Genomic DNA, 7300 nt, shown 5'->3' on the forward strand with positions numbered 1-7300 from the left:
CAACACAATGACACTTCAATTAAAGATTACAGTTACCGCACATGTTAACTATCTGACGTACTAACTATCACCCTTAATAGCAATTAAACATTACTTGACTATTCAAATAAAATCAGTTGAAAAAAAAGAGAATTAGACAATAATAGGAACATAACCTACATCTACGTTCTTTAAATGAAGAGTAACAAGATCGGTCATTAGAAAAAAAAAAAAAAAAAAAAGGATCGGTAAAACTAAGAAAAAGAGCAAATAAATACAAGAGGATGAACAACGGGCTTCTGGTTATGGCTCAATATAAGGGAAGAGGAAGGATATCGTTTTGCCCGTGAAACAGTCAGTATTAACGGGAATACCCTTCGTCGCACCCTCGACCCACGCTTATTATATAGTTAGTTATCGTTAAAGAAGAAATCATATTATAAAATAAAAGCAATTCAATAAATTAAAGTAGCAAAAATGAGAGGAGAGAGATAAACATAAAGTAGTACTAGTAAGTTTTCATTCCTCTTTTTGAGGTATTCATTCTTATTGAAGTTGGAGGCTATTTATAAGCCTTGAGTAACTTGGGTACCATGACTTGCTACGTTACAAAACTTGGGCACCATGACTTGGTACAAAGGCAAGGGCCCCACGTGGTCATCCACCAATTTATTCACAACACTCCCCCTTAGATGTCCATGTAAAAAAAAAAAAAAACCTAGTCAAGGAAAGGTATTACATAGTTATTCATAATACGCATTGCTTGCTGCCTCATTAAAAACTTACCAGGAAAATCCAATGGGACAAAACCTTGGTTAAAGAAAAAAGAGTGCAGCGCGTATTTTACTAGTAATATCTTAATGAAGAGTACTCCCCCTGATGAAAACATCACTTAATGTCTCGAAAATGATGCATTCCGATCTTGTGTATTAGCTTCTCAAATATTGAGGTTGGCAATGCCTTAGTGAACATATCCGCCAAATTATCATAATTTGTTCAATATCTATTTCATCTTTCTATTGAAGATCGTGTCTGAGAAAGAACTTTGACAAAATGAGCTTTATTCCATCTCCTTTGATATATCATTCTTTCAATTGAGTTATGAAAGCTTCGTATAATATTGTTGGAATCTTCATCTTCAAATAAATATCACACGATTGCAAAAGGTGTTGAGGTGCTGATCTCAACCAAATACATTCCTGACTTGCTTTACAAGTCGTTGTTATTTTGGCAGGACTTGAATAAGTATCAATAATTTATTGTCACGTAGAACGTCACATTATGACAACATCCTCACATATAATTTGCTTGAGATCGAACTTTATAGAGATCATTTAAATGCCCTGCATTTCATAACCAACAAATCTTGATAATTTTGGTTAGAATCGATAAATTTATATCATTATTTGGTTCATTATGATGTCTCCACGGGTAGAAGCAAGGTTATATCTTGCTTGTATATCAATGAAAGCATTATCTCATAGATAATAATAGCAGGATATATTAGTGCATCAATTGCACTAAGAGATGGTACTTTCTGACCATTTTCGTGACATCCAAAATTGATCTTTCTTTATGTTAAGCGATTTTATTGCCATTGGGGTACTCAATGAAATCGCTTTAAGACCTTTTAAATCCTTTAAGAATTTTCAAATAAACTTCATTGTCTAGCTAGACATGAAAATATTTCACTATACGCATTCAAGTCTTTTTTCATGCACTGTCATACTACATGATACCTCATTGCATCCACCACAGGAGAACACATCTCCATATAATAATGTCAGGACTTTTGCGAAAAATCTTTATACCACAAGACACGAGCCGTACTTTATATCTTGTGGATTTATTTTCATCTCACTTTTCGCTCAAAAGTTTCTTTATACCCCATTGACATTATATCTTCAAATGTATGAATATATCCAAAATATTTCATATTTACCACGTGAAATCAAATATACTTAAATTGTGTATTTTCATTTGGCCAATCATCTATCTGTCCACATTTCTTGACAGATTTGAATCCAAAATCCTCGTCACCATTTAAATGTTGAGTGCTACATTATATCAAAGATACCGTCGACGGTCATTTAAGATCTGTTCCAATGAGACATAACTTATCGAGATCTCTTCATTTTTTCATCATTTTCAGGTACCTGAACCTTTCCCAAGATTTCATGAAGTGTTATGTCGTGGTGCTCTTTTAAAGCACTTGCCTCATTATTATGGCCATTTTGATCATTTGCTCCTCTCGTTCTTCAAGGAGATTTACTTTTGGAACCGATTGGTCTATTACGCTTCAGGCGCGCCATAGACTCTATCCTTCAAGGACTTTAATTCTAGTAGAAGCATTTGCAGCTGGAATATGATTTTCACTCTGGTCAAAGAAATGCGTCTGCAATTAACTTGAATTATATTTTAAACGAGGATCATACTAGTGATAATTTATTATATATAATTTATTTATTTTCAGCTGTTTATCATCTCTCCCCCTAATGTTAGGAAATCTAACATTTACCCCAACCTTATTTGGGGACTCATCTTTGTGCATTATGGTGGAGCAATTGAATTATATACCGCACATTCACATTTTTAGATGGGAATTATTTGGTTCCCCGACCTTGAACCAATTGTGATAGGGGAACCTTGTTGGCTTGATGCATATAAGTTGCTACATATTAAATAACACATCTCATACCAAAACTCTGTTTGGGAGATTTGTTCTCATAACCAATCGTTTAGCAACTAATTGGAGGCATGTAATTTCTGTTAAACCAACTTGGATATAAACCAGTATTATCAACATAATTTCATAGTTTGGATCCATGCTCTTAATTTAACAATTTGAGCAAACAGCCTTGGAAAACCAAACTACAAGTTGATACCAAATGCACATGTGACCATAAAATAGATGCATCTATTAAAACCATATAATAGTAAAACGGTCCACATGGCAGGTGAACGGGCCCATATTCACCTTTTTTATGTTACAAAATTGAGGGATTCAATCCTAACTTTAGCTGGTATAATGTTCAATTTATCATGAGAACAAGTAGCACAAGAGAATTCTTGAAGAATTTTTTATTTCTTCAATATATAGTCACGTGAATTCTCAATTATTTTTGCATCACATTGGACCGGAATGGCCAACCGGTCATGCCAACTGATATTTATTTCAATAAACTTCTAGTTTACCATCGCATGTGATTCCATCATCATGCTCATATTTGTGTAGTACAAACAGGAGGGAAGCAGGGTAACATTTCACATTTATATTTCTTACCCGCTATTTGATTGCAGTAATATAAAATTATCAAATCTTTCCATCATTTATAGTCTCAATATGAATGACCACTTTGGCAAATACCTTTGAAACACAATAAGTTTAATTGAGACTTACGACAGTATAATGCTTTATTGATAATCACTTTCATTCCTCCAAAGTAGTAATAAATTGGCTCTTCCAAAGCTTCCAATTAATTGTTTACTACCACATATTTCATAATACCATCCGTATGGTGAACATATCCTTTAAAGGAGAAAATTATATCATTTCGGTCATGATCAAAATTATTATAGGCTATACTTATTTCTTGCTTTAACCTTTTCCCTTTAATAATCATTATCGACAAGATGATCAATAAGTACTTATACCTTAATAACAATTTCTCTCAAACCTCCTAGAGTGAGTTGTGGTATTAGCATAACCACACATAAGCATGTTTTTGTCCATATCTTTTATCACATCTTGCCACATTCACTTTCAAGAATGGGCTATCATTCACGATACTTATCACAAGTCACATTCTTTTCAAGGAATGGACTATAATTTTATATATGTGCTTCATAAATTTGATATAAACTCATTGTCATGTCTTAATGTTTATCATATTTATATGATTCACCTCAACATCACTTTGAAAGGTCAAGTGCGCCTCCACTTTGTATTCCTTTCTTTTGATGGAGGATTTATCTAATTTATCAAATTAGGTCACACAACAATTGCGTGCTCACGACATTTCATACGACATTGTGGCAAATATTACCGTCACCTTTTTAAAGGATCATTTTGAGAACCCATAGTGTTCTTCCTTTTATAATTATCACAATGATGCCAGTTATTTTGTCCCTTGTCAGGTCCACGTTCATTCATACGGACACAATAAAAATCATCTTTCAGACTTATCATGTGCTGGTACCACATTCACTTCAGGAAATAGAGCATATCAAACCAGACAGGCTTCACAACTTTTATTAAAAAGTCATTAGTCTTCCTTAGTCATCATTATATCATTAATTCCTTAGTCATCATTATATCATTAATATCGTGTATTAGGACTTAAACTCAATGTCTTATCCATATAAAGGTGTTTTAAGCCAAAATGTGATGGACTTGAACCCAACTTCTTATATTATCATCATAGTGCACCAAGACTCAAACCTAATGTCTTACGCTCTTGATGCAATGAAGCTTGAATCCACCGTCTTACCCTAAACTAACAAGCATAATTAGCCAAAGTGCATCGAGACTCACTCTCGAGTCTTTTAAATTAATAAAACGTTATAATTTCACGCATAACAATAATTAAGTTTTACCAAGACATGAAATATACCAATTCTTGTGGTCGAACATTTCTTGTAATCTGTATTACAGTTCAAAGTGGACCATAAAATCATGTCATAATATCTCTCGAATTTTTCATATTGCTGTTGGGGAGCAATTTTTAAGGCATGATATAAATAAGTTTTTTCTTATACATTTTTAATTGCAGCCACAACAGACTTATGAAAATGTTACCACTTTCGGTGGTTACAAGCATAATTAAATTTAGTAATAATTAGGCTTAGAAAATACTACCACGTATAGTGGTCATATATTTCCTTCTGCAAACTCTATAGGAGTTTAATTGTATCTTTTCTGAAAAAATACACTCTGTATGTATACATATTAAAACGATGAAGAGTGTAGATAAAGCCAACTCCATGTATAAAGCTACAAACCTCATAAAGAAGTGTGAACATACTTTCGGAATGAGGTTAACAATAATACTTTGTGTCAGCTTGTAGTAGTTATTTGGTCAAACTGCCTCTAATACTACAAAACTGAATTTCAAACAAACCAAATTCAATACTTACCGGTTTCTTAATATTAACCCATAAAAACATATACCTGCTATAGGAAAAAGATTATTGTTCTTCACACCAAGAGTCCTTATATGGCTTGGTGAAAAAGCTCTTTTACTGATATCTTGTATATCTTCGTAACAGAAAGATGTATACCTGCCATCTCTTTCTTTCTCCGTAGCTTTGTAATCTATATCTATATATTATTAAAAAGAGGATAGTTTTAGGATAAAAAGTAGTTAGTTAGTTAATAATTAATTATTAGTTATTGTTTTTGAATTTTAATTTAAAAATAATTAAATATTATATTTGATTATATTGTATTTTATTTTAAACTCAGAAGTTACCATGAGAAAAATCTGCCGTGTTTGCTTTAAAAGAAAACCTAAAAGTTAGTTTTAAGTAGTGGTGCTCAACAAAGACGTTTATATCCTTCTTTCAAACTTTGAATTTTCTTTTTTAAGTAAAACGAATCAAGGCGCTTTTGAACTCAAAGATGAATGCCGAGAATTTTAGGAGTACAAGAATTTCAATAATTTTAGCAAAGCTATCAATATTCATATTTTATTTAATATTTATATCTACATATCCTCCTAAATATATAATAGTTATATAGATAACTTTTGTACCAGTATATAACAAAATATATCAAAATGTAACCGTCACATAAGGCAAAACAATTAGCTAATAATAATAATAATAATAATAATAATATTTTAAAACTTTTAGATAATGCTATATTCAAATTAAAATATAACCGCAGCAAACCACTAATGGATCACGTCCAGTTAATTTTGCTCCGGTTATTTGCGGTTATTGCTCCAGTCTCCAGATGTTCTGTTTTAATTGAGATATATAATTTTAAAAACTTAGAAACCACCACTTTCCCCATATTCTCCTCACAATCACATCCTCACACCACTATATTTATATTTTCTCAACTGCGCGCACCTGACATATGTGTATATACATATATTCATTCACAGACTATGAATAAAGTATGTGTTTTTCATCTTTAAGAAAACACACACACAGAGCACAAAGAACTCATAGCCATTCACGACATGCCGCCATAGCTCCGTCCAACACAACAATATAAGTCAAGGTCGCCGTTCGAGGTTCAATTTGTGGTTCCGGCGCTATGCTTTAGTTTTTTTGTGTACACTTTTTATAGTTCTGTCATTTCATCTCTTCGTCTGAATTTAGTAAAAATTGAAATTTTAGATTCTTGGATTTCGGGATTCGATTTGTTTGTGTTGGTTCGCACGTAGCTAATCAAGAGTAATAGATTCTCTCTAATAGAGAAGCCTGCATGGCAACCTCGCACATAATTCAAATTGTTTAAAGTTGCTCAACCTTTAGAATTGTAAAGAAGATATTAGTTTTTGCTTCTACTTTGAGTTATTCTTTAAGCTTTTTATGTTAAAAAAATTAACTACAAGTATCCAAACTCGATCAAGATATACTGCCTGATTTAAATTGTGCTCCAGGTGATGATGGTAAAGTTTGAATCTCTTCAAAACTTGACCACATTATCATAAAGACGCTGATTGTAATTATCTTTTTTTTGTACCACAAGTCATTAAAAAATACAATCTTATAATTTGAATGTTAAACTGACCTTATTTGTATCTAAAAATCATCTATTTTTCTAGAAGATCGAGATTATAAATAATAAATAAATATATAATAGTAAAAAGAGGATAGTTTGCCCTAGGATTGTGACAAGTGGTAGCGTAGGATTATGACAAGTGGTAGTTTGAAGACAAAATACGGCCAGTATTTAACTGGGCCAAAAATCTAATTTTTCCAGAACAGTATATATTCGTCCATATCAGTTCTAATCATTATTTTTCATTCCTTCAAGCCCTAGAACGACTTCCTACCCTCTTCCATCATCAAGAACACCAAGATAAGCCTACTCTAATTATTCCAAGTCAATTCTAATACATATCCTTGTAATCTAAACAAGAAATCATCATTCCTAAAACTAGGGTTTTCAAGAAACCCATCTCAAGGTTCAAGAATTCAAGATTTTGGAAATCTTCTTCAAAGCTCAAGTCTTTAATTCAAGTTTTGGAGCGACTAAGGTATGTAGAGTTACTATCTACGTGTGGGAACATCATTGTTTCTTCCCACGCCTCAAAATCCATAAATTATGATTTTCTACTAAAACTAGGGTTTCAATACCATGCTC

Source organism: Lycium ferocissimum, chromosome 4 (assembly GCF_029784015.1).
Source record: "Lycium ferocissimum isolate CSIRO_LF1 chromosome 4, AGI_CSIRO_Lferr_CH_V1, whole genome shotgun sequence".
NCBI lineage: Eukaryota > Viridiplantae > Streptophyta > Magnoliopsida > Solanales > Solanaceae > Lycium > Lycium ferocissimum.